This window comes from Alligator mississippiensis, chromosome 16 (genome assembly GCF_030867095.1).
Source record: "Alligator mississippiensis isolate rAllMis1 chromosome 16, rAllMis1, whole genome shotgun sequence".
NCBI lineage: Eukaryota > Metazoa > Chordata > Crocodylia > Alligatoridae > Alligator > Alligator mississippiensis.
In genome coordinates, this window is record NC_081839.1 from 19,362,273 (window position 1) to 19,387,638 (window position 25,366).

General features: G+C 46.8%; 1 protein-coding gene across 15 annotated transcripts in view; it reads right to left on the reverse strand.

Annotated features, from left to right (window-relative positions):
• PKNOX2 (PBX/knotted 1 homeobox 2) overlaps window positions 1-25,366 on the reverse strand; it is a 922,547-nt gene that overhangs the window by 780,624 nt on the left and 116,557 nt on the right. For 12 of the 15 annotated variants that reach the window (XM_019494062.2, XM_019494071.2, XM_019494063.2 and 9 more), the window contains exon 2: window positions 9,871-9,935. The gene's annotated coding sequence lies outside the window, so the exon portion shown is untranslated. Of the gene's footprint in view, window positions 1-29; window positions 69-9,870; window positions 9,936-25,366 lie in introns of all 15 variants that reach the window. The other 3 variants (XM_059719775.1, XM_059719782.1, XM_059719783.1) reach the window with 2 other exon arrangements.

Here is a 25,366-nt window from a genome sequence, read left to right on the forward strand (position 1 = left end):
TTCACATGGATTAATAATCAGTGACTCACCTTAGTACAGGGGCAGGCCACATCCAGCCTGCAGGACCCCTAAAAAAAATTAGAAAATTGATATTTATCTGTTCCTGGCTGCCTATCAAAGATGATAGGAGCAGGGGCAGTAGGACCCAGCAGCCCAGTCCATCCCCACCCCCAGGCATTTCCCTGCTTTCCTGCCCCAGCACTGCTTGAACAGTACGTAGCTCTTGGCTGCATCACAAGACTGTGCAGGGAGGGACAGCATGTGTGTGTGTAGGGGGGCAGAGTATGTGTGTGTGTTTGTAGGGAGGAACAGTGTATGTCTAGGTAGGGACAGAGTGTGTGTGAGTGTGTGGGGGAGGGACAGTGTGTGTATGTTGGGGGAACAGTGTGTGTGTGGTGGGGAGAGACAGAGTGTGTGTAGGGAGGGACAGAGTGTGTGTGTGTGTGTGTGTGCGCACGCACGTATAGGGAGAGTGGGACAGAGTGTGTGGGGGAGACACTGTGTGTGTGTGTGTGTGTGTGTGTGTGTGTGTGTGTGTGTGTGTGTGTGTGTAGGGAGGGACAGAGAGTGTGTGAGTGTGTGTAGGGAGAGAAGAATGGACAGAATGTGTGTGTAGGGAGGAAGAGAAGCATATACCCATGACTCTGGAGCTACAGTAAGATATCCCAGTGGCTCTGACATCACTTTTCTGTAGGGCTGTGTGAAATTTCACCAGCCTTTTCATTTTGACACTGTTTTGATTCATTTTGAGCTCAAAACAGCAAAATCAAAACACAACGAAGGGCTTCATAACAGCCTCAAAACAAAATGAGGCTAGTGGAAACATTTCAAAAGTTTTGAAATGTTTCCAGTTTCGAAGCAGCCAGCACCCAGATGGTGGGAGACAAGGGAGAACCAGGGATGTGCTCCCAGTGGCTCCAGGCTCAGCCAGGAGGGAAGCACAGCCCTGGCTCTCTCCGCCTCCCACAGGGGAAGCCGATCACAGCACAGGGGAAGGGAACTGAGTCCCAGCTGGAGAAGGGAATTGAGCCGGATCACTCAGTTTCCCTCCCCAGCCCTATGATCAGGCTGGGGAAGGCAACTCACCCCAGCTGGGCTGAATTCCCAACCCCAGCACAACCATACACTGCGGAAACGAACTCAGCTGAGCTGGGCTGAGTTCGTTTCCCCAGCACGATCCTTGTGCTGAGGATGGGAACTCAGCCCACCTAAGCTGACTTCCGTTCCCCAGTCCAATCTGGGGATGGGGAGAGGAACTGAGCAATTGGGCTCAGTTCCCTTCCCCAGTCCCATGTGGCAGCACCGGCTTCCCTCCCTCATCTGGCACACAGATCGGGGACCCTCAGCCCCAAAAGGACTGGCACAGCCCCAGCAGCCCTCCTGAGGTTGGGCCCCAATCTGCCTGCCAGATAAGAGAGGCTGTTTCGAGCTTCCCCATTATAGCCAATGGGTGAAAGGTTGAAACAGCGTTAAAACAGCCTTACTGTTCTGATGAAGTGAATCGGAACAGCTGTTTCAACTCAAAATGAAATTCAAAACAAAACACTGTCTTGTCCAAACCTTGAAACTCAAGTCAAAACAGAACAGTGCTGTTTTGCACAGCCCTACTGTTCTGCCCCTGAACTACAATCAGCATGCACCCTAATCACTGGACTGCCTCACCCCTCCACATTTACATGCTAAAAACCCTTAAGCCTAAATTCTATGACGTTTCATGTGCATAAATGGCACTGTGATGGCACCCCGTGTCATCCAAAGCCATGAGGGTACAAACTCACCATGAGATGAGATAGTCAAACACAGGACAGCTAAGTTTAGGGATAAAAAATCCCAGTGTTAATAATTAGGGGAAAAAACTACAATGGAACTGGGGAAGACAACACAAAATAAATGTTTAAAACACAATCTGCTAACACTTTTCACTCTTGCCTCAGGCCAGGGCTTACTTCACAAGCCACAGATTTTTATAGTAGCAGGCAAGAATCATCATCACCATCTCTGCAGCAAACTCCTCAGAAGGTTGCCTCTGCCCCACTGTTCCAGCCTTTTCAAGGGCAGTCACCATGTAGCAGATTCCTTCCATCCCCACTAACTAGGGCTTCACACCAGTAGGCCTTTGTGACTTCAGTAAGTTACAAACTAGCAAGAACTCACACAGGCACATGCAGGCAGCCAGGCTAGGGAGAGGACATTACACATCAACTAGTTTAAGCAATCAGAAACAGGTTTAAACTTGTAACAGAACATGTTCAATGCATATAAACTGATTTGAAAATGGCTGATACCAGTTTGAGATTAACCTGGTTGAATGTAGTATCAAACAACTGATTTGGGTCAAACTGGTTTATGCAATGTCTGTCCCAAACCCCTTCCTGGTTTAAGTTAAATCAGGGTCCCCCAGCATCCTGGCATGTTCTCTGGGCTGGTCAGGGCTCTCTGCTCCAGAAAGCTGGGCTGGCCTCTCCCCTCTGCTCCCTGGCTGCAGCTTCAGCAGAGACTGCATGTACAAGGCATCTGCCTGGCTTCCTCCTACTCCCCCCGCTCCGACTACTCCTGCTGAAGCATGGATCCCCCACTCCCCTCTGCCTTACATAGACATCTCTCAGCATTAGGTAGTATACGACATGCTGGCTATGGTCCTTGCTGTGGAACATAGGGCAAAGACAGTGCTGCTTAGGGCTTTTTGGAGCTAATCAACAGGTAACTGGTAATGTCCCTCTGTTCCTTCTTTGGAACATGATGTTTAGGAAGAGCCCACCCTTGCCCACCCCCTCCCTCCAGCGCACCTAGCTTCTAGAAGCCAGAGTTGTCATGAAAGAGATCCTTCCAGTGCCATCAAGAGTACCATTAACCAGACCACATTCAGGACCTCTGCAATTCAGCCATTAACTCTTTCCCTGCCAGAACAAAACCCATCTGAAAAAGCACTTTCAATACAAAACATAAAACAAACAATAAAACACAATCATCACCGGCACTTAACCAGCCATATAAGTGAAGTTGTTGGCACTTTCACACAGTTTGAGATTATAATATTCTCTATTACCAAAAAAAGATTTGACTCAAACAGAGATCCTGGTTTTCTCTGTTTAAAAAATCATAAATTATCTAACTTAAAAAATCCCAAATCCACCTTTTTCCAGAATTAAAATGAAATGTCATTAATATATATATAGAGAGAGAGAGGGGGGGGGTATCAGTTGAACACGTTTCATTGATATATTTACAATTTTAAAGCAATTTGGAAGCCTATCAGTGCCTCAATCATTGTAATAAGATAAATTCTAAATACCTATATATTTTGGCTTTTAATTATGGGGATTTTTATCATGGAAAATCAGAGCTTCCCCTGCTCCCCTTTTTTTACCAGGATGTGGGTCTAGCTGCAGCTCCCCTTCCTCCCTCCCCCTCCCCCTGCCGCTTTGTGGTATTGAGAAGTCCTGATATTTTGGTGCCCAGTCCCTGTTTATGCTGTTGCCCCTCAGTCCTGATGCACAGCCCCCTGGACCTGCCAGTTCTCCTCACTCCTGACACACAGCTCTACCCATCCCTGCCAGTGTCCCTCACTCCCAACACACTGCCACCTGCCCCAAGTATGTGAGCAAGGGTTTGGGTGTGTGGGGAGTGGGGATGTGGGCGCAGAGGGGTGGGGGGTCATGTGCCCCCCAAGATTCATGCTCCCACAGTGGGCTGCAGGGCTACAGCAGGGCTAGAACAACTCCAAGTAAGAGTCGTCTCTGCAACCCAGCAGGCAGGACCCCTTGTGGGAGGGAGCACTCCACCACCATGTCTGCCAAGGTGAGATGCCCCTGCCCACCCAGCAACAGCAGGGGCACAATTCTGCACCACCGCAGGCATGGTGGTGTGGCACTAGGCTGTAGAGGTGGCTGCTGCCTGGAGTTGGTCCAGCCCTGCTGTGGGTGCAGAAATCTTGGGGGCTACATGCCCCCCCACCCCATTGCTTGTGCCCCCTCCTACACCCCCAATGCATGGCCTATGTCTCCTCCCCACCAGCATGGTCTGTGCCTCATCCACCCCCAGTACTGCCTGTGCCCCTTCCCCTCCAAAGTAAACAACAAGAAATAATCAAGCAGGTGTGTTGCTGTAATAACACCGATGCCAAAATTACTCCCAAAAATTGCTGGCTACTATGACTAATCTGATCCTTCACAGGCTCCAAGATAGCTGGTGTAATTTCTTTCTCAGACTATCAGGAACAGTTAGTGCATGGTCTCTGTGTGGCTTCTGGTACTATCCAGAAGAAAAAAGACAGAAGAAAAACCAAAATAGTACATCCAGAAGTATAACCAGAAGATAAAAAAGACAGCCTGCTTGTTTTTTCATTCAATTGTTCATTAGGAACAAGTGCAGCTTCACTGTTTAAAACCGTAAGTGTAAGAGTTCAAAGAAGAAACTATAATTCCTGACCTTAGCTGCATATCCACATCATTATATCCTCTCACTCAGCCAAGTGGGTAGACAATGCTAAATACAAGGATTAACATAGCCTTGTTTAGGTTAAAATTATGAGGAGGCACTCCTTGACAAAAAGGAATCAAGAGACAGAAACCCCTGCAGGTGACATATTGGGTCAACAATTTGAGGTCAAATTCTATTCCACCAATCTGGCTTCTTTTTTATGTTGACATAGGTTACTAAGGGTATGTATGAACATACCCTTCATATGTATGTATGATCATACCCTTCATTCGTACCATTCAAAGCCCTCTTGGGTAAACAGAGAAATCACGGTCCTCTTAAGAAGGAAGAAAGAGGCTTATAAACAATGGAAGCTCAGGACAGGCCCCAAGGAGGACTACACAATGATGGCCTGTACTTGTAGGGAACAGGCTAAAGTGGCAACTGAACTTAAATCAGCAATGGGAATCAAGGACAACAAGAAGTCCTTCTTTAGATACATAGCGAACAGGAGGAAAACAAATGGGACTGTGGTGCCATTGCTCAACAACTCAGGACAGCTGGTTACTAGCATTCAGGAGAAAACTGAACTCCTGAATGACTACTTTGCCTCGGTATTTCTACTGGGCCAAGGGGAGAGTCATGCCAGGGGAGTACAGAATGAGCAGGGTAGGAATGACCACATCCCTATTATTACCACATAATTGGTGTCTTATCAATTAAAAAAATTAGACATATAAGTCAACGGGACCGGATGAACTTCATCTGAGAGTGCTGAAGCAGCTGGCCGAAGTCATCGCAGAACCTCTGGTGAAATTCTTCCACAACTCATGGTGCTCTGGAGATGTCCCTGAGGACTGGAAGAGGGCCAATGTCATGCCCTTCCACAAGAAGCGGAGGAGGGAGGACCTGGGTAACTATAGGCCAATTAGCCTAACTTCTATCCCAGGGAAAATCCTGGAAAAATACATCAAGGAGTCTATCTGTGATAAGCTTGCAGAAGGTAGGATTCTGAATGACAGCCAGCATGGCTTTGTCACGGGCAGGTCTTGCCTTCCCAACCTCATCTCCTTTTATGACCAGGTAACTAGCCACCTGGACAAGAGAGAGGAGGTTGACATTGTATACCTTGACCTCCAGAAAGCATTTGATGTGGTATCCCACAACGTCCACACGAGAAAATTGGAGGATTGTGGGCTCAACTCTGAGACAGGTGGGTGGGAAACTGGCTGTGGGGTAGGACCCAGAGAGTCCTAATGAATGGATTTGTGTTGTCCTGGCAAGAAGTGGCCAGCAGTGTCCCACAGGGGTCAGTGCTTGGTCCAGTACTTTTCAACATTTTTATCAATGATTTGGATGTGGGGGTGAAGAGCTCACTGACCAAGTTCACAGATGACACCAAGTTATGGGGGACCATGGTCATGCTTGAAGATAGGCTACAGATACAGGCAGACCTAGACAGGCTAACAAGTTGGGTGGATCAGAACCAGGTGAAATTCAACATCAAGAAATGTAAAGTGCTCCATCTGGGGATGAACGATCCCCTGCACACCTACAGGCTTGGCAGCGCCAAACTGACCAGCACCACAAATGAAAGGGACCTGGGGGTAATAACAGACTGAATATGAGCCAGCAGTGTGATGCTGTAGCCAGCAAGGCAAATAATACTCTGGCATGCATCAATCGATGCATCTCCAGCAAAGCCAAGGAAGTGATTCTTCTGCTCTACTCAGCACTAGTGAGATCGCAGCTGGGGTACTGAGTCCAGTTCTGGGTGCCACACTTTAGCAAGGACGTGGGCAAGCTTGAGAGTCCAGAGAAGATCCACCCATATGATCAGAGACTTTCATGGCAAGCCATATGAGGAAAGGCTGAGGAACCTGGGACTCTTCAGCCTGAAAAAGAGAAGGCTGAGAGGGGACTTGGTAGCAGCTTGCTGTTATATTAGGGGAGTACATCAAAAGCTCAGTGAACAACTGTTCACCAGGGCACCCTTGGGGAAAACCAGGAGTAATGGCCACAAACTCCTGGAAGACGATTTCAGACTCAGCAGGGTCCAGCCGGGTTTGGCAGGATCAGGGGGGTTAACAGGGTCTGGGGTGGGGGGCTCTCTCTGCCACCCCCTTGGAACCAGGGGCCTCAACACATAGGCAAACAACTCCCCCAGGTGAACTTACCCCTCCAGACTTACTTCCTTGGCTCCCCACACCAGTAAACACCAGTAAAACCAGCACCAGGGACACCTTGCAGGATGGGGGGTTTGTCAGGGTCAGGGGGTCTGGCTGGTCTGTTGTAGGTGTTGTGCATCTAATGGCATGGCAAGGGGCCAAGGGGCTAAAAATAGCCCGGCGCCAGGAGGAGAGGGGTTTACAGGAAAAGCGCAGCCCTGGGGCTGGGGCCAGTGGCTGGGCTTTCCCAAGCCCAGGGCTGCAATAGGAACTGTACAGAAGTTCAATTAGATTGGTCTTGCTGGACCCAGTCTAAGTTAGACTACCTTGGAGGTACCCTTAGCTTAGATCAGATCAGCCACTATTAGACTGATCTAACTGTCCTGAATGTCTGTACAGTTTGCACTTAAACTTACCTAATTAGGGATCTAAGAGTAGGTTCCACACCTGGGCAAACTAAATTAGATTGGATGGCTATTTTTAATGTAATCTAACCTCCCACTACCCTCCCCAAACATTTTATGTACCCTAATTGTGATCCTATTCCATGCCGCTCAAGTCTCTGAAAAATTTTTACTATGCCTACTTTTGTAACCTAAGTCTTAACCACAAGACTAAGTCACAAAAAGTAATGAGCAAGAGAAGGATCCACCTTTTGCATTAACTGTTTTTTTAGGGACTCAAGGAGAGTAGAATAGGGTTACACTTGCGTGCACAAGTCCATCTAAGTGCCATAGATTAAACAGGAGCTAGCTCTTGACCTCCAAGAAATTTAGCTTTGTGTCTACAAAAAGTCAGGATATAATACTGTACTGAGATCTGTAATAACTAGCCACGAAGGTCAGTTAAAAAACATGTCACAAAGGAAACTACAGGATTTTATTGAAGACCTGGAGGCTAGTCATAGGCTAGCTGTCATGCTGTCTAACATAGGGAACACCTCCAGCTTCCTATGTGAAAAAAAAACAGGAGCAGAAATGAGGAGTTAAACCATCTCCTGAATGGGAATGAGGTACCAGTGTAGATATTGCACAAACATTTTAAGGGTTCAGTAAATATGAACTAACTAGGAGGTAACTCACTGTGCAGGAGGAAAAGGACTCTGGGCTATATGGGTGCCTGTACACAAGTGTGGAGGCTGCTCCAACATGCTGTAATTAGATTAATTGAGTCTGCTGTAGCGTAGTAATTACTGTGCTCCAACCAGCCTATGTGTCTCATGTCTCAGTACTGCCATGCTTCAAAATAGTAGCAGGGGCACTTTCAAGCTTGATCGATGAGCTGTAGATAAAGCACCCACACTGCCATTTTGAAGCATGGGGACACTGATATATGAGATGCTCCAGGTGTAAACACCCCACGCACCTACCCACACTGGCCTAGATCAGGTTCACTGTTCCCCCCCCCCCTTCCCAGCATCCCAGATCCCTGCTCACAGTCCCTACACACCCACTTACGTGGCTGCCCATACCCTCTCTCCCAGGGATCAGGCAGGAAAGGGTTAACCTGCCTGCCTGGCTGCTACCACCACAGCTCTCTGAGCTAGAAGAACAGCAGCCTGGCAGCAGTGACAGCTGGACAGACAGGATAACCCTTCCCTACCTGTTCCCCTGGAACAGACAATGTAGGCAGCCACAATAAAGTAATGCCCCAGGGGCAGGGGATGGGGGGAACTCCCAAGGGCCAGGAAGGAGCCCAAAGGTGGGTTGGGGGAAAGCCTGAAATGGGAAGGGAGGGATTCTTACCTTTCAGTCCTCCAGGCCTTTGCAGATCTGAAAGTGTAACTGCTCCAAACTCAAGCTAGCACTAACACCCATCAATATTTGTGCATCTCACAGTGTAAGGTGTAACAAGGCCCTAAGTAACCCTTTCGTTGGCTGTTGCTCTAGAACAATCAACACCTGGCATTGTAATATCTCACCTCTGAGTCCTTTATTCAATCATGACCTCCTTCATTAAGTCTATAAGCCTTATATAGCATTATTAAGACAGAAATTTCAGGCACAAGTACAGAAGTTTAAGGGTTGTTTTATTGAATTAATTACTCAAGAAGGAGTGTTATGCCATCAAGAACAGAGACAGACAAGCATAGCCACCTAACTGAGCTTCCCTGCAAGTTACCATCTTCAATCACTAACTCAGAAAGGACATAAATGAGTGAGCCACCAGGTAATGAGGCTCCGCACGTCTTGCTCAGCTGTCTTTATGATGTTATATGATATCAGGTTAACCATTTTAATGATTCATGCAAATATTTGTTACAGTTAATCTATTTTTACATAGAGGTAATGATATTCACTGACATCAGTTAATCGCTTATACTTCCATGGATTATTTAATAGTCAAAGGAAATTTCTTATGGATACCTTACAAAATAAAGCAAAGGCCAAAAAATGAGGATCGCGTATACCATGGGGAGATGGTCTGGACAATGCATACAGAGAAGTCAATGCAAGTCTTTATGTAAATTCATGTCAAGACCAACTGAACATATCCAGAAAAATAACTCGGCCAATGAGAAGAACTGAGTGCTCAGCCTAAAGGCTGGGCTGAAGAGGGCTACTTTAAATGTGGTGCTTTATTTTTTTTTTTCTTATTTTTTCCACCTCTCTTAATTCCTAATGCGCAAGATTAAACTTGACTAGTCCCTGGCAAGATAACTTGCTCAGGCCATGGAAAAACTCATGGACATGAAGGCTTTATAAAACTTTATTTTGTAACTCAGGCCATGTAGTTAACTGGGAGCATTAACACAACAGCACGTACAGCAACATATGTAAATGTTGCTCTGATCAGAAAGAAGATGAAAAAGGTTGTATATGCATAGTGCCCTGGACAGCAAAATACTGCATATGTAGTATGGAGCCTACGTTCTTTGCATACACATAGGAACAGGGATAGCCAGAGCCTCTGTTTGTCTAAGTGGTACATTTGGCTTTTCATTTACACAGGAAGAGGAAAACTTCCTGCTACAAATGTCAGCTTCACACTCTTCAAATCCATGCCAATCACACAATGTCACAGAGCTAATTGCACACATTACATATGAAATCTTTCTTAATGCACAATCAATAAAGACTAATTAAGTGACATGTCATTTTATAGTGTTCCTTTGTCACATTCTGATATAATCTAATTAGACTTTCACTTAATTTTAAATTCTGTTGAGTTCATTGTTGGCTGTTTCTTTACACAAGATGGTGGAACAAAATATTAAGTTCCTGGTCTGATTTTAACCCATAACCTCAATGAAAGAAAGAAAGTGTCAATCAAAGTTACTTACAGTGCAGATTCCAGAAGGTTTTGGAGGGCAGAGAAGCCTCAGGATCTGACCTCAGACAGTACCTGCTGATATTAAAAACAATTTTATATGAGAAGTTGCTATTACAATGAAAGCTAAAGTCAGTGAAAAAAAATAAAAAACTTAGGGAAGTATTTGGGGGCTTGGACATGCTCAGCTTGGTCTTTAGTTCCTAGGCTCAAAACATGAACAAGATGTGCTGAAAACCACAGGCCAGGACCCAGAAGCAGCTGATGCACAAAATTAGCAACAGAAGTTTCCCACCCAATTACACTCCACGCTTCCACTGGAGGGAACAAATTGTTCTGTCTCCTGTGATTATGTAATTAAAGATTGATATCTACTATTCTAGACCGGAAATTGCTGTGACAGGGAGCAAGCTTGGGGCCGAGTCTCAAGCGTGCCCGCCCACCTGGCCATCAGGCAGTCTGCCTAGTCTCACCTTCCACGACTTTACTATTACAATAAACTGGTGGTAAATACGGGAGACTGCCCATTATATGCCCTGATGCTGGGGGGGGGGGGGGGGGTGCTATCCACAGCTCCGTACCTTCCCTACACTGTGGCCCATGCCTCACAGATGGCATCCAAGATGTTATCATACTCCTAACCCCTAACTTTGGCCACACTCATTGGGCTTTGTGCCCTTTACTCATACTGGGCTCCTTGTCCCACACACACAGTTGGGGCTCCTAGGCTCTGAGCTTCTTGCCTCTTTGCTTATGCCCCTCACTAGGCTCCATGTCCCTCACACTCTGGGCCCCTAGCCTCTGAGCTCCTTTCCTCTCACTAGGCTCTCTTTCCCTTGCTAGGCTCCATGCCCTTTCCCAAACTCTGGGCTCCTTGACCCTCATTTGCTATGGGCACCTTGCCCCACTCTGGACCCCCTTGTTCCTGCCGACCTCCTTGCTGGGTTAGGCACTAAGATGTGGGGGCTAGAGTTATGAGGCACCTCTCCTCACCTTTCACTGGGCTGGTAAATGGCCTGGATACACTAGCTCTTTGCCTATTAATCAATTCATACTGCAGCCATACTTTACCTCTGTACTAGAAATGGGATTAGCTTGGAGACCCTCGTTTTATTGTGAGATGCCAAATACAAGAAGCATAACATTTTAACTAAACATAAGTACCATTTTATGACCAAAATGCTATGTAGACAACCACATCTGGACACAAATGACTGGACAAGGAACATAATGCTATCCCCAAGTGTCTGTGAAGGAAAAGAAACAACTCCCAAGCTAGGTATCCTAATGAATGAAGCACTGAAATATAGATACATTCTTGATACAAAAAAGAAGCCTCTGAGCCTGTACACACAAGCCTTTACCAAAGATCTCCAACATATGGTTTGTTTTCCTTTAACATTCAAGCATAGTAATAAAAGTGAGAGATTTGTTGTATTATAGGTTTTCTTCCTTCCTGTTGTCCCAAATTCTTCTTGGAAGTTCTGTTCCACCCTCTGTAACTAGGGAAATCTCTTAAAGGCTAAGTAGAGTCGAGTCTTCTCTTTGTTGCCTTTTTTGCATATGAGAGATGACAGCTCCTTAGCATCACTGCTAAATCACATTGTGAAAATGTCAAGGAACTTCAGAAACATGTGAAGAATGTCCTCAGGACAGGAAAAATAAGTCAAAGTTGTAGTAAATAAAGGTCTTTATCCTTTTCTCTTTCAAAAGCACAGACTTATGGATCTGTGAATTTCCCCAGGACTGACTTTTTCTGACCTGTTCACCTTTAAAGGGAAACATTACTGGCTTTTCACTAAAAGGATGGAACCTGCAGCCAACTTCATCAGCTGCAACTCCTACTAGAATAGTAGCAGCCAACAACTCCAGGGTAGAGCTGTTCCCAGAGAGCAGCAGCAGAGCTCTGTGCAGAGTGAATCCAGAAAGGATTCCTTCTTAATCAGCTCTGAAAATTAATGTAAAAAACATAATATGCCCTTCCTAGCATTCAGCCATGTTCCAGAACTGACTCACATGCCCTTTGGGCAGATTCCACCATTATCCCAAGACTTTCCTTTGGAAACAGAGGGCCTGACCAATTCTGCTAGTTTTTTTCCAGTGCAACTCTACTGGCTGAATGTCAGGACTGAATGTCAGTTTGCACCTACATCAGACAGAAGACACAGGTAAAAAGTTTCAAATGCCAGAACACACCAGGACTAGAGCAGCTTTTTACATATAATAACGTCTAAATGTCACAATGGTCTCTGCAGACTCTTAAATAACTGCTCTGAAGCCCTCACGGTAAGAATACACAGTAAGAATACACATTACCATGTCCTTCCCCAACAGATTTCTGTAAAATTATGGGTTAAATAAATTCAAAGTTCAACCCACAAATAGTGAGATTTTCAGTCAAAGTAACCAACTCACTATTATAAAGTCTCATAACACAGGAGAACTAATTTCAGTGTCAAGCTATAGATACTACTCTAGCCAAAGAAATAAATGAGGTCTCAGATACAGATATCTGGAAGTGAAGGAAGGCTGGTAAACTCATTTCTTTGTCGATAAATGAATGAGCCTTAAGTGAATTTACCAGGTCCTGGAGAGCACTGTATAATTTTTAATTGATGCTCTTATTTACCACACTTTGATCCGACAAAGTGCTGGAAGAAACAATGAACCAGTACCATCTGAAAAGGGCTGAAGGTGGTGGCAGGAAAATCAAACCTTGACTTCTACCCAAGGATCTCTGCAGTGGGTAGAGATTCCCACCCCTACCCCGCTACTCCAGGCCCAAAATGCCATTTAGTACTTTCAGTAAAATTAAGTTGCTGGCAAGAAGCACTGATGAGGTCTCACCTGGGGTACTATGATGTGATGAGTCTTGAGTACTGCGCTTCAAGAAAAATATGGACAAATTAGAAGAAGCCCAGCAGAGAACAAGAAACATGAACAGAGGTCTAGAAAATATGACATTAAAGGAAAAGTTAGAAGAATTTAGAGTATTTAGTCTGGAGAAGAGAAGACTGAGGAGGTATTTAATAACAGTCTTCCAATTCCAAAAAAGCATGGTGCATGGTATTTAACTATACTCTGTATGAATATATGGCCAGACAAAAAATAATGGGCTTGAATTGCAAGAAGGAAAATTTAGGTTGGATATGAGAGTGGTTAAGCACTGTAGTAGGTTATCTAGAGAAACCGTGGAGTCTCCAACATTGGCTATTTTTGAAAGAATGTTAGAAAAGCACTTTGCTGGGCTAGTTTAGATAGGGATGATTTGACCTTGAGCAGAGGCTTGGACTAGACGACGTCATGAGGTCCTTCCAGCCCTACTGTTCTATAATTCCAAGTGATATTCTAAATGCCCTCTTCTTTTTTCTTCTATCTTGTAATATTTTCACAATTAGCAGAAGCCTTCACTGAATTGCCCACAATGATGCTCAACTATGTTTGGTAATGGTTAATCTAGAAGTCAGAATGTATATGACTATTTCAAATTATTTCTTCCATTACTGGAATAATTGCTTCCATTCTACTCCTGCATTACTTTATATTATTTGGATAATAAGGATTTTCAGCTGCTTTCTTGCTAACTCAAACCCTTTTGTAGTAATTCACATATAAAAGTGTAATAAGCAACTAGGTGGTCACACTGTCCTTAACAGAATTATGGGCATAAAGTCAACCAGATGCTTAAGTGGTTTTCTGAATCAGGTTCTTGATCAGGCACCTCAAGAGTTCTTCAGTCTTCTCCAGTCTTGAATAAATATAAAAAATAGCATCATCTGCAAATTTTGCTACTGCTCTTGTTCATTCCTTTGCCAGTTTATGATAAAAAATACCTTTCTTCACATTCAACATACCCCAGAATAAATTAGATACCTTGGCTAGGGATAGAAGTTACACATAAACCAGCTTAATCAGAAACTGGTTTAAACTTGTAACAGAACATAAATTCAGTGCACATAAACCAGTTTCAAAATGACTGAAACTGGTTTAAGAAACCTGGTTGAATGTAGTATCATTCATAAATGATTTGAGTCCAACTGGTTTATGGAACTTATGTCTCCAACCCCTTCCTGTTTTAAGTTAAATCAAAGTCCTCCAGCATCCCAGCATGCTCTGCAGCCCAGGGCTGTTCTCTCTGCTCCAATGGAGCAGGGCAGGCCCCACCCCCAGCTGCCAGCAGGGACTTTTCTATCCCCAACAGCCAGGAGTATGGTGGATTTCCCAGCCTCACCCCCTTTTTGGCTAGGGAATCAACCCAGCTTCCAGCTGGAATGGGAGTGTAAAGCCTCTACTGCCAGCTTCCCCCTTGCACTGGGCACAGGGCAAGCATTCCCACACCACCCCCTCCCCCCGCCCCCCTGCCTCAGCTAGCCCACAGGCCTAGGAGGGGGAGAGTGGTGCAGGGCCAAAGGGCAGTAGGCACTGACTCCTGCCATGAAGGAGGGGATGAGGCACTGGGCTGCAGCTCTGTCCAGGAGGTGCTGGGCAGCTGATGTTCTGACCCCCTGAGCCATGCTCACTTACTCCTGGGATGGCATCAGGGGTCTAGCATGGGAGAGGGATGGGGAGAAGGCTGCTGTTTTTCCTCCCCACTCCCTTTTCACCTGGTTTGCCAGCTGGGGAACAAATGTCTCTGGGTGATTGGCCCAGCTCCTGGCTGCAGGGAAGCCCACAGTCCCCACCCAAGCTGGGAGACAGAGTGATCCCCTGGCCACACCCTCTCTCTGGCCAGTGGGCCAGCTGAGGAGGAAGGGGGGTGGGGAAAGGCCCCTATTATGGGCTTCCCACCCCCTGTGCTGGGCACAGCCTGGCTAGAGGTCCAAAGCCTGGGGGGGAGGGACATTCCCCCACCCCCCACTCCCTCCTCACCCAGCCTGCCAACTGAGCAGGGGGCATGGCTAGATGATCATCAGGCTGGCTCCCTGCTCAGGCAAGAGAATAAAGCCACCACCATAGGCTTCCCCACATCTAGGAGCTGGGATAATCCCTTAGCCATGCTCCTTGCCTGTTGGCAGGGTGGCTGAGGAAGGAATGGGAGGGAAAATGGCCCCTCTACCTGGCTTTGGACTCCCAGCCAAGCTGTGCCCAGCACAAGGGGTGAGAAGCCCACTGTGGGGCTGTCTATCCATTGAGGGGTCCCCCACCCCTGCATCTGGCACAGCCCACCTGAGGGACCAGAGCTGGGTGGGGGGCCAATCCCCCCCACTCCCTCCTCAGTCAGCCACTGGCCAAGGAGGGGGCATGGCCAGGTGATCACCCCAGCTCCTCACTCTGGGTCTCATGGTGGGGGAATAACCACCCTGCTGGGGGGTCCCCCCTTTCTTCTTCACGGGGGAGACTCTGGCTGGGTGGCAGAGGGGATTTCCCCCCTGGCCCACTCCTTAGCCAGCCAGGACTGAGGAGGGGGCGTGGACAGGGGGACCAGTTCTGGGCACAGGACGAGAGAGAGAAACACCCCACTTGTGGCTTCCCTCCTCCCCCTTTCCCAGTGCAGAAGTCTGGTAGGGGCGGTTCCCCCCATGCCCCCTCCTCAACAGACTGGAGGCTAAAAACGGGGTGTGGCTGGGAAAAATCACTTACCTCCCAGCTGTCTGCACTGGCCACAGGCTGGGAGATATGTTCTAGCACCCCCCAGCTCCTGGTGTGGGCCACTGTGGGGGTCTGGCTGCCTTTCACTTTTGAAAAGTGAACATCAACTCACTTTCTTACTGGTTCAATCAAAGCAGTTAAACAGGAATGACGAATAGGTCCAAGGAGGTGATACTTCCCCTCTATCGGGCACTGGTCAGACCGCAGTTGGAGTACTGCGTGCAATTCTGGGCGCCACACTTCAGGAAGGATGCGGATAACCTGGAGAGGGTCCAGAGAAGGGCCACTCGTATGGTTAAGGGCCTGCAGGCCAAGCCCTACGAGGAGAGACTAGAGAATCTGGATCTTTTCAGCCTCCGCAAGAGAAGGTTGAGAGGCGACCTTGTGGCTGCCTATAAGTTCATCATGGGGGCAAAGAAGGGAATTGGTGAGTACTTATTCACCAAGGCGCCCCCTTGAAATAATGGCCACAAGCTAGCAGAGAGCAGATTAAATTGGACATTAGGAAGAACTTCTTCACAGTTCGAGTGGCCAAGGTCTGGAACGGGCTCCCAAGGGAGGTGGTGCTCTCCCCTACCCTGGGGGTCTTCAAGAGGAGGTTAGATGAGTATCTAGCTGGGGTCATCTAGACCCAGCACTCTTTCCTGCTTATGCAGGGGGTCGGACTCGATGATCTATTGAGGTCCCTTCCGACCCTAACATCTATGAATCTATGAACCTGCAAAGATTTAATCAATTCAGCCTCAGGCTTTTCAGCTGTCTATCCCTAGGCCTTGGCTGCCGATAGGCATGAACCCCCTCAGTACTTTACCGAAAGAGGAAGTGTGTCAGTTTGACCTGGCTTGCCCAACATCTGAATAGGTCATGTGCTTCAGGGCAGGTTTTTGGATTTCATCAGCTATTAGACAAAAGCACCAAAAAGCCATGATGAAGTGAGAAATCCATATAGACATTGGATGAGCTGGGTCAAAGTTATGTGATGCCTCTTCTGGGCATGACCTGGGCTTAGTGTGGGGGTGCACCAAACTGAAATTAAAGTATTGTTTTGTTTTTCGTGTCTGTAAGCAGCCATTCTTTTTGAAAGCCAGAATGAAGAAAAAAAAAAGATATACCCTTGTAGTAAATAACTGAATACAAGTAGCTAAGGAGCTGAACTGCTATCAATTGTGTACAGACTTTACTTCTGCCCAGTAATCAGTAGAAATTGCTCCCATCATATTTCTTATGTAGAATGCACACTAAAATTTCCAGCAGCTGGTCTGGGGGGAAATGTGTCCATTTTCTGCAAGAAAATATTATATTAACACAAACTAATGCTAGAGGATTTTAACAGCCCCCTTAGAGTCAAGCTATGTTCAAAATTGACCTTTTGTTTCTACTTGTTGTGGCCTTTCTACTCCCTGGCAATACTTTCTCTCTCACCCAGTGATTTCTTAGCTACATTTATAGGATGCCCATTGGCCCTGTTTTATACCAAACTGTCCTTTTTTAAAACCGTTTGTCCTCTCTCTGTTCCTGAATGAGGAATGGACAGCAAAAAGTCCTGCTTTTCAGTTCATTGGTGGAAATACATGTCAGTCATTTGTCCTTATAGTTCTATTGGCTGTGCCTAGCAATATGGTGGTACACAGCCAGGAGAAGAGGGGTTTGGAGCCAGCCAGGAAGGGAAGAAGGGAGGGAGGTGGTGGTCCTACCCCTCACTGATGATTGGCTGAGGAAGTGGTGCCCCCATCACTCATCGCTGATTGGTTGAGGGTGTGGCAGAAGGCCCCCTCTGTTTCTCCCCAAAAACTCTGCTCTGTGACAATTTGGTTAGGATGGGACAATTTGGTTAGGATGTGTATCCTCCTTTGTGGAGGATACACATGTTACCCTCTCTCTTTAGGTAACCTGAGCTTGATACATTCCTGAGGGAGTGGGGAAACCTATTCCCTCTGCTTACATGACTGGCATCACATACCTGTGTGAGGGGCTTTCTCCCTGAGGAGCTAGGAACTGCCAGTCTGCCCAGCAACTAGTGATGCATTTCAAATTGGTTGGCTGACAACCAACAGGTGTTGGCCTCCATTGGTTTTCTATATCTACAGGTTTATATAATTCTGTAATTAATTGGCATTTGCATATGTTTTCCCAAATTCCAGATTACAATAACAGTAAGATGTCTGAGCACATCCAGAGGATGATCCTCTTTTTTTTTTTTTTGTCAGAGCAGCAGCAGGAATCACAAGAAGAGCTACTTATCCACGGGCTTTTGGGGAGGACACAGGGCACTGGTCAGGAGGAGAAGAGTACTTCTTCAAAAAGGTGGCAGGCACCATGGCACCTTTAAAAAGATATCACAGAACCCCAAGGTTCTATAGCACCCCAGTTGAGAAACACTACCTTAGACTAAGATCTTGGGGTAAGTGAAGATCATCTCGCTATTATCTGTTTGTACTGTGCCTACTCCATTGGGGCCCTGCCTCTCAACTGGAGACTTACACGTTACCTCAACAACAGTTACCATAAGCAGCACAAATTGATTTTGTCTTGGGTGTGAACATGTATTTTAACCATGAGTGCAAACTACTTTGTATTTTGCTTCTAAAAAAGACTGAACAAAGGAACAGAGGTGATGCAGTGGAAAGCACAGAGCCATTTGTGTCCTTCTGGCTCTTGATGATGTTTGTCCCTCCCAAATAAAGAACATAGTCTTCCCTCAAGCAAGGGAACACATGGATTTCTAAATGGTCTTACCCTGAAAAAACAATGGGCAATGCTTGGATTACAGGAGAGAGGTTTGAGAATTTAAACTTGTTCAGTGGATACAAAATATTACTTGTGAAGTTTGCTCCAAATCCCTTCCCAACTCTCAAGCCTAAGCTCAGACAAAGACAAAATATAGTGGGAAAGAAATCCCAGTGATCTGGGACTGAACTGTATTTTTAGAAGGTTTTCAATTAATGACCCATTTCTCAGTATAATTGGAGCCAGTGATGGGCCTGCTTCTCACTGGGCACACCTACATGTGCTATTAATGTGATATAGGCTTACCACACAGTAAAATACCATGCAGTAAGCCTTCCCTGGGAGCGCATCTACACTTGCACCCTGTTGGTGCCAAATCTGCTCCCAACAGGTGCAGCATGGTACAGAGATGATCCTTGCTCTTTGCCCCTGCAGCTGCCAGGGGGAGCTCCAGGCTCCCCCAGGGTCTGATCTGGGGGATGGCAGAGGGCATGGGGGCCAGATCCAATGCTCAGAGCAACAACTGTCTCCTGGCCCTGTGCACATTGGGAGGGGTCCTGTTGTGCACAGGGCTAGAAGACAGCTGCTACTGCAGCTGGCAGAGCTCTCTTGGTCCTGTGCACATCAGGACACATAGCTGCCAGATAGCCCTGTGACCAGTGGGGCTTTTCCACCCAGCACAAGGCTCAACAGGAGCTGTCCCACTCCTGGGGCAGCTCCTGGCAAGCCCCTGGCTGGGCACTGAATCCTGTTGGGAGCCTGTGAGGAGCTGGGAGCCATACAGCACCAGGGCAGAGGGGGGCAGAGAATGACCCTGTCCCAGCAGTGCTCAGCTACCAACTCCTGGGAAATGAACAGTGCTGGGATGGGGAGGGGGGCACTCTCCCAGTGCTGCTCAGCTCCCAGCTCCTGGGGGAGCCAAGTGCTGTGAAGCACCAGGATAGTGGGTGTGGAAGGAAGGGGGAAGAAAGCAACCCCATCCCACTGCTGATCAGCTTCCAGCTCCTGGGGGGAGCCAGGAGCTGAGCAACACCAGGACCAGGGACAGAGAACTCCTCCTTTACCTGTTGTCCCTGCTGGTGTGGCTGACTGGGAGCAAATTTGCATCTGGTCAACATCTACAGGAGCACTACTGCTCAGTAACTACTATGCAATTAATTTAGCACCTGTATTTACAGGTACTAGCTTAGCTAACTGTGCAGTAGACTAATTTACTATGCAGTAAATGCCATGAATGTGTAGACATTTTACCGCAATGTAGTTTAGTTTACTGCACAGTAAGCATGTGCATCTACATGTGCACATGCTTACTGCACAGTAAACCTTGGTAAATGCTGGGATGCAAATGCAAGTAGCAAATTTACTTTTCATTAGTAATGATGTAGTAGTGCTCATGTAGACACCTGACCAGAAGGAAATCTGCTCCTTGTCCAGCCACCACCAGGGAGTGGGAGATTGCTGTCTGCCCCAGGAACTGCCTGCTCCTGAGGCAGGCTCTGCTACTGGAGCCCAGGCAAGGGCTATGTCCCCCTGCCTTGGCAGGAGGGAGCTCCAAGTTCCCTGCTCCAAGATCATAATCAGGGAGCAGGACCTGGAAGATTCTTATCTCATCATGGAGTTGGTTCTGGGAGCTCCCTGCTGGCAGGGGCTGGGGAGCCCATTCCCTGCTTAGCTCCATGAACAGGGAGCTGGGCAAGGACTGGGGACCTTGTTTCCTGGAGCTGGGTGGGGTAGAAGCTCACCAGCTTGATTCATAGATTGTAAGGTGCTGGAAGGGACCTCGCAAGATCATTGGGTCCAACACCCTGCACTAGGCAGGGAAGACAGCTAGACCCCAGTGTGGTGACCATCCTGTTTCCTCTTGAAGATTTCCAGGGTAGGTGAGTGCACCACCTCTGGAAGGAGTTTATTCCACAGTCTGGACACCCTGACTGTGAAGAAGTTTTTTCCTAGTGTTAAGCCTGAAACGGTCTTCCAGGAGTTTGTGGTCATTATTCCTGATTTTCCCCAAGGGTACCCTGTTGAGCAGTTGTTTGTCAAGCCCTTGATGTATTCCCCTGATGTAGCGGTAAGCTGCTACCAAGTCCCGTCTCAGCCTTTTCTTTTTTAGGTTGACAAGGTCCAAGTCCCTCAGCCTTTCCTTGTCTGGCTTAACTTGCAAGTCTCTGATCATATGGGTGGATCTTCTCTGGACTCTCTCAAGCAAAGAGAGTTCCAGAGAACTATTCCTCACCTAGCTTTACACTCATAGAGCTGAGCATGGAACAAGCTCCCTGGCCTCTGCCCCACAATCCTGGACCAGGGGCTGGGAACTGCCCTGGTCATGGGCAGGGTTCAGTCCCATGCTCCAATTGGGTGATTGAGGCATGGGGACTGGAAAGAGCTGCAGGGGTGTGGTAGGTCCTAGCCCCCTACCCCAATACACCAGTAGATGTGGCAGAGGGGTGGGACCTGCCCCTTTCTTACAGCTCTTTCCAAGTCCCCTGTCCCTGATCAGGAAGCTGGGATCAGTAGATCCCTGCTGCCTGGGCAGGGGGACATTGTACCTAGCCCAGCAGCAGGCAACCCCTGGGGGCAGGGTGTAATGTCCCAGTCTTGGCCAGGAGACAGCTGTCTTATGGCCCAGTGCTCCCTGCCAGCCCCTGGGCTAGCACCTGGGGGAGCCTAGAGCTCCCCTCAGTGATGGCAGAGGCCAACTGCAGGGCCCCAAAATGAGGGAGCAGTTTGCTGCCATTAGCTTCGCTGCATGTGTAGACACCTGCCTGGAAATATTAACTTGAGTAAACTGATCCTGGATCAAATGTATGTGTAGATGCACCCCCTGTCTACATGAGACACTATGTCACTGTAGAGATGAGCTACAGTGATGTAACATCGCAGGCACAATCCTCAATGAGCTACCTCATTATAGCACATCACTACAGCAATGCAGCTGTTAAAAATAACTGTGCCACCAGGACTGCACAGTAACAGCTGTTACTGTGCCATCATTTAGTACTTCTTAAAGCAAGTACTAAATGATGGTGCAGTAACAACTATGCCATGGGGGGCACATGTAGACATGCCCACTGATGCTTTACTCTGCAGTAGATTAGTCTACTGTGTAGTAAAGCACCTTGTCTAGAGGTGCCCACTAGTACACATGAAAATATCCTATTGTCTACTACTCTTAGCAGAGAATTTGATGATGAGAAAAACAGCAGCATAATTACAACTAATAGCTCTTGAAAGGTGATTTGTGTTCATTGATTACAAGCTAAAGCTGTTCTTGTGTATTCATTAATGTTTGTGAGGCTGTGTTACTACAGATGAGTGCCACAAAACAGCCAATGAGGAAATCAATTCTGTGTTTGGTGTTGGGTTTGCAGGGCAGCAGAATAATAAGGCTGGGGTGCACCCTGAATAGTAAAAATAAAAATAAATATTGAACCACTGTCTCTTTCCATGAACACTGTAAATTCTGTCCAGTTAATAAAGCAAGAGCTCTAAGGGAAAAAAGTATAATGTGATCAGACAATGAGATGTTATCATACTGCATAAGCACAGAGGCAGAGGTAAAACTAGAAAGACATCCTTAATGCAGCTGTTTGCCAACTTTTTAGAGATTGACTTGGCATTCTTTAAAATGTAGCTGTTTGCACCTAATATTTATTTGTCTGCTTCCTCTTTTAATATTATTTGCCTGTTTCCCTTGTAAAGGATGGTATTGCAACTGCTTGTAACAGTTAATAGATGTTTTTATCTTTAAGGATGATATTTTCCAGAGCAGCAGCTTAACTGGGGGAGGGGGTGAGTGGGGCACCAGCCCTGGGTGCCTCCCTCCAGGAGTGAATTGGGTACCAGGAGCGGCTCCTGGAGAGCCCGTGTTGATAGACTGCTGCACTAGTGTACCTGTTGTAGCAAAAACCCTAGTGGGGGGGGGGGGAGGTATTTAAAAATGCATTCCTTCCCCTTCCCCAACCATTTCTGACTTTTTCTCTCCCTCTCTATTCCCTATAGATAAGTATAAGTGAGCTAAGACATAGGATAAGCTTCAGCATTTTATTTTGGTAGCAAGTTGTATTTCTTTTGTTTTTTCTCCTTCTTTATATTGTATAAGTATTATGTTTATATTGATTATTACTGCTCTATATTACTGTTTTACTGATACTATATGATTTAGGCCTACCTAAACCTGGGAGCTTATGTAAGTTAACATAAGTCATGTCAAGTTTCCATTTTGTTTGTCAAGTCTCCATCTTGTCCCTATGCCTCGTTGTGTACCCTATGACTCACACCTACCCCTCCTATGTAACTTGGTTCCTGAATGAATGGGGATGAATGAGGGTGCTTGAGAGACAATGGCAGTAGGTCTAAACATAGCTCCTTCTGAATGACCGAACCATCAAAACCAATACCTGGACCAATGACCCAGCCATTGGAACCACACTCAGCATTTAAGAAACAAAAGATGAGGCAACCCACCATTGTGCCAAGGCTGCACATGCTCAGTAAGAACACCTGGAGCCCTCTGGAACAGGACTGACCTTGCCTAGACGGGCCCTCCCATAGGAGATCATAGGTAGTCTGCCCCATAAAAAGGGGTAGTGAAGACTGACTCCTTGGGACGCCCTCTCCATCTGGACCAGCACCACGCCACACCACCTATCCATCCAGAGGCCCTGCCAGCAACACCCCTCTGGACAACGCCTGGATAAAGCCCCCTTTCTAGCCTAGATAGGAAGCTATCACCCCCACCCTCACTTCAACCAAGGACTTGGACTCTGTTTCTCTACCCTACCTGGAGTCCAACCCTTCCACTGAGTCTCTCTCTCCTGCTGCCATTGTGAGTGCTTGTGTGTGTGTGTGTGTGTGTGGGGGGGGGGACCAATAACTTCATGGGGCTGTGTAGTGTGTTGTCTGTTTAATAAACCTGTTATTTTGAAACCCCTAGTTAGGTTTTTGTCTTTTTCCTGACTGTTTCCTCCTTGCCACCACTTATCTGCCCCCTGAACTTCCAGCCATCTGCCTCAGTTTCCACCTAAGCTCCCAGCTGTCTGCCTCAGTTTCCAGCCCCAAGCTCCCAGGTTTCCGCCTCTCTCTCTTTCCTGGCTGTCTCCTCCTTGCCACTGGACTTTTTCCCCTTGCACCAGTGACCTTGAGTAACCCCAAGCCTCAGTTCCTCAGCCAGCTTCCCTCTCTAAGTCCACCAGTTCTAATCCCAGTCCCAGCAACTTTCACTCCTTACACTTTCTCTCTCACCTTAACCTTCCTCCAGGTATCCCAAGTACCCCAAACACACACATACATACTGTACTATCCAAGTTAGGAACTCACCTATGTGTATGTGTAGGTGGGTGGTATGTGTGTGAACTGGTGAATATATATATATGTCATCATGTGCAAGATATACGAATTGGTGATCCGGTTATGTGTACAGAGTGTGTGGGTATTGACAACTGATTGTTGTCTAATTTTTGGTGTGTGTGCTTGAATTAGTGATAGGTATGCATGTGCCTAGGCTGCTTTGGATGTGTATGTGCCTGAGTTGGTAGTGTATGTGTGTGTGCACACCTAGACTGGGTGTGTGCGCCTAATTGATTTTTGTGTGTGTATGTGCTATTGTACACCACGCTCTCCTGTCTAACAGTGCGATATTGAGATCCTGAGCATTGGCCTGACCCCACAGGACAACACTAACTGCTGCACCTGTAACTGCAGCAGCGACTGCTTAAGTGCAGAAAACAGGGCCAGGAACAGCTAGGATTGCACTCCCCCCCCCTCCACCCCTGCTCTTCAGTGGTCAGCATAATTCCACTCCCCTGCCACCCTCACACCTCCCCTCTGCTCCAGATACGAAGGCGCTCTCTATGCCTCTGTTCCAGAGTCTGATTTTTTTCCAAATTCAGACCACTTAAAAATGCCCAAACTATTTTCATGTACATGGAGGGTGGGAAAAAAAAAATCTCTTTAATTTAAAACAACAATGAAAAATATTGAACACACATAGCATGTCAGGGTGGAGATAGCTGTAACATTTTAAGTGCTTCAGAAGTGGAGCATTTCAGCCATAGACAGAGGTACAGATCCCTGCCATGCCATTAACTGAAGCACTTCAAAAATCACCCCAGCTACATGCTGTGCTCTGCTCTCCAGCTAGGAGGCATGACAGGGCTGCGGCAACCTGCATCTCTGCTCCCTCCATGACAGGAATGTGTGGGAAGTGAGTGGTTAGAAAGGAAGAGGCAGGGAAAGTGAAGAGGACTGTCATTCCCCATGCCTGGGAAATCAGGCACGGAGAAGTACAGTGACGAGTAGTGACGGGGGTAGTGAAGGACAAGTGGTGAGAGGGGAAGGCGCTAGAGATTACAGGAAGCCCCTAGTCACAAACCTACATGAATTTTATGCTGGTCATTTTGTACCCTTGCCTCAGTTCCAAGTACTATTTGGCAGCTGCATTCATGAGTGGCCAGGCCTACTGAGGATCCATTCTGCTCACCCCATATGGGGAAGGGGCTAAAAAAGGTGCCCTAAAACAGTCTGTCTCATTTCACCAGACTGGAAAATTGTGTCCAGTGGTGATCACTCTTTAGATCTGCAATCCAAATCAGGTAATAAGGTTTGCAACTTGGAATCATAGACTCAAGGGTCCATTTCAACCCTAATTTGCTATGATTCCATGATCGCTCAGGTCACTAGGAATCTGTTTGTGTTCCAGATTTTCAGAATAAAAATGTGTAATGGTGAGAAATCTTTTTTCCTCTTTGCTTACAAATTTCAGCTGGTATTCCATCAGGACCACATGTTTTGTTATTGTTCATATATGCTTAATGGCTTTCAAGGCCTCCTGATAAGTTGGTGGGTCTTCAAGATAGGATGCTGGGGAATGGCTTTGATGGTGTTGTCTTCAACATTAGAATCTCAGTTCAAGATTGCTCCTTCTACCAAGTGTTGATGGTAGAGCTTCTTTAAAGAGTATTATTCCATTCTTGGACATCAGAGGGATGTCTCCTTATGCGCTTGGCCCATAGATACCTCGTTTGCACTGAAGAAACGATGTATGTTGTGGTTGTTGTCAGCAAGCTTGAATCTGTTTTGCTTTGTCCTCCCACCACTTGTTTTTTCACTCTCCAAAATTCCTCTGAAACTCAGCTTTAATGTGGCTTTAATGGTCTTGCTTCTGTTTGGAGTTGATGTCATTCTGTCTAGCTTTG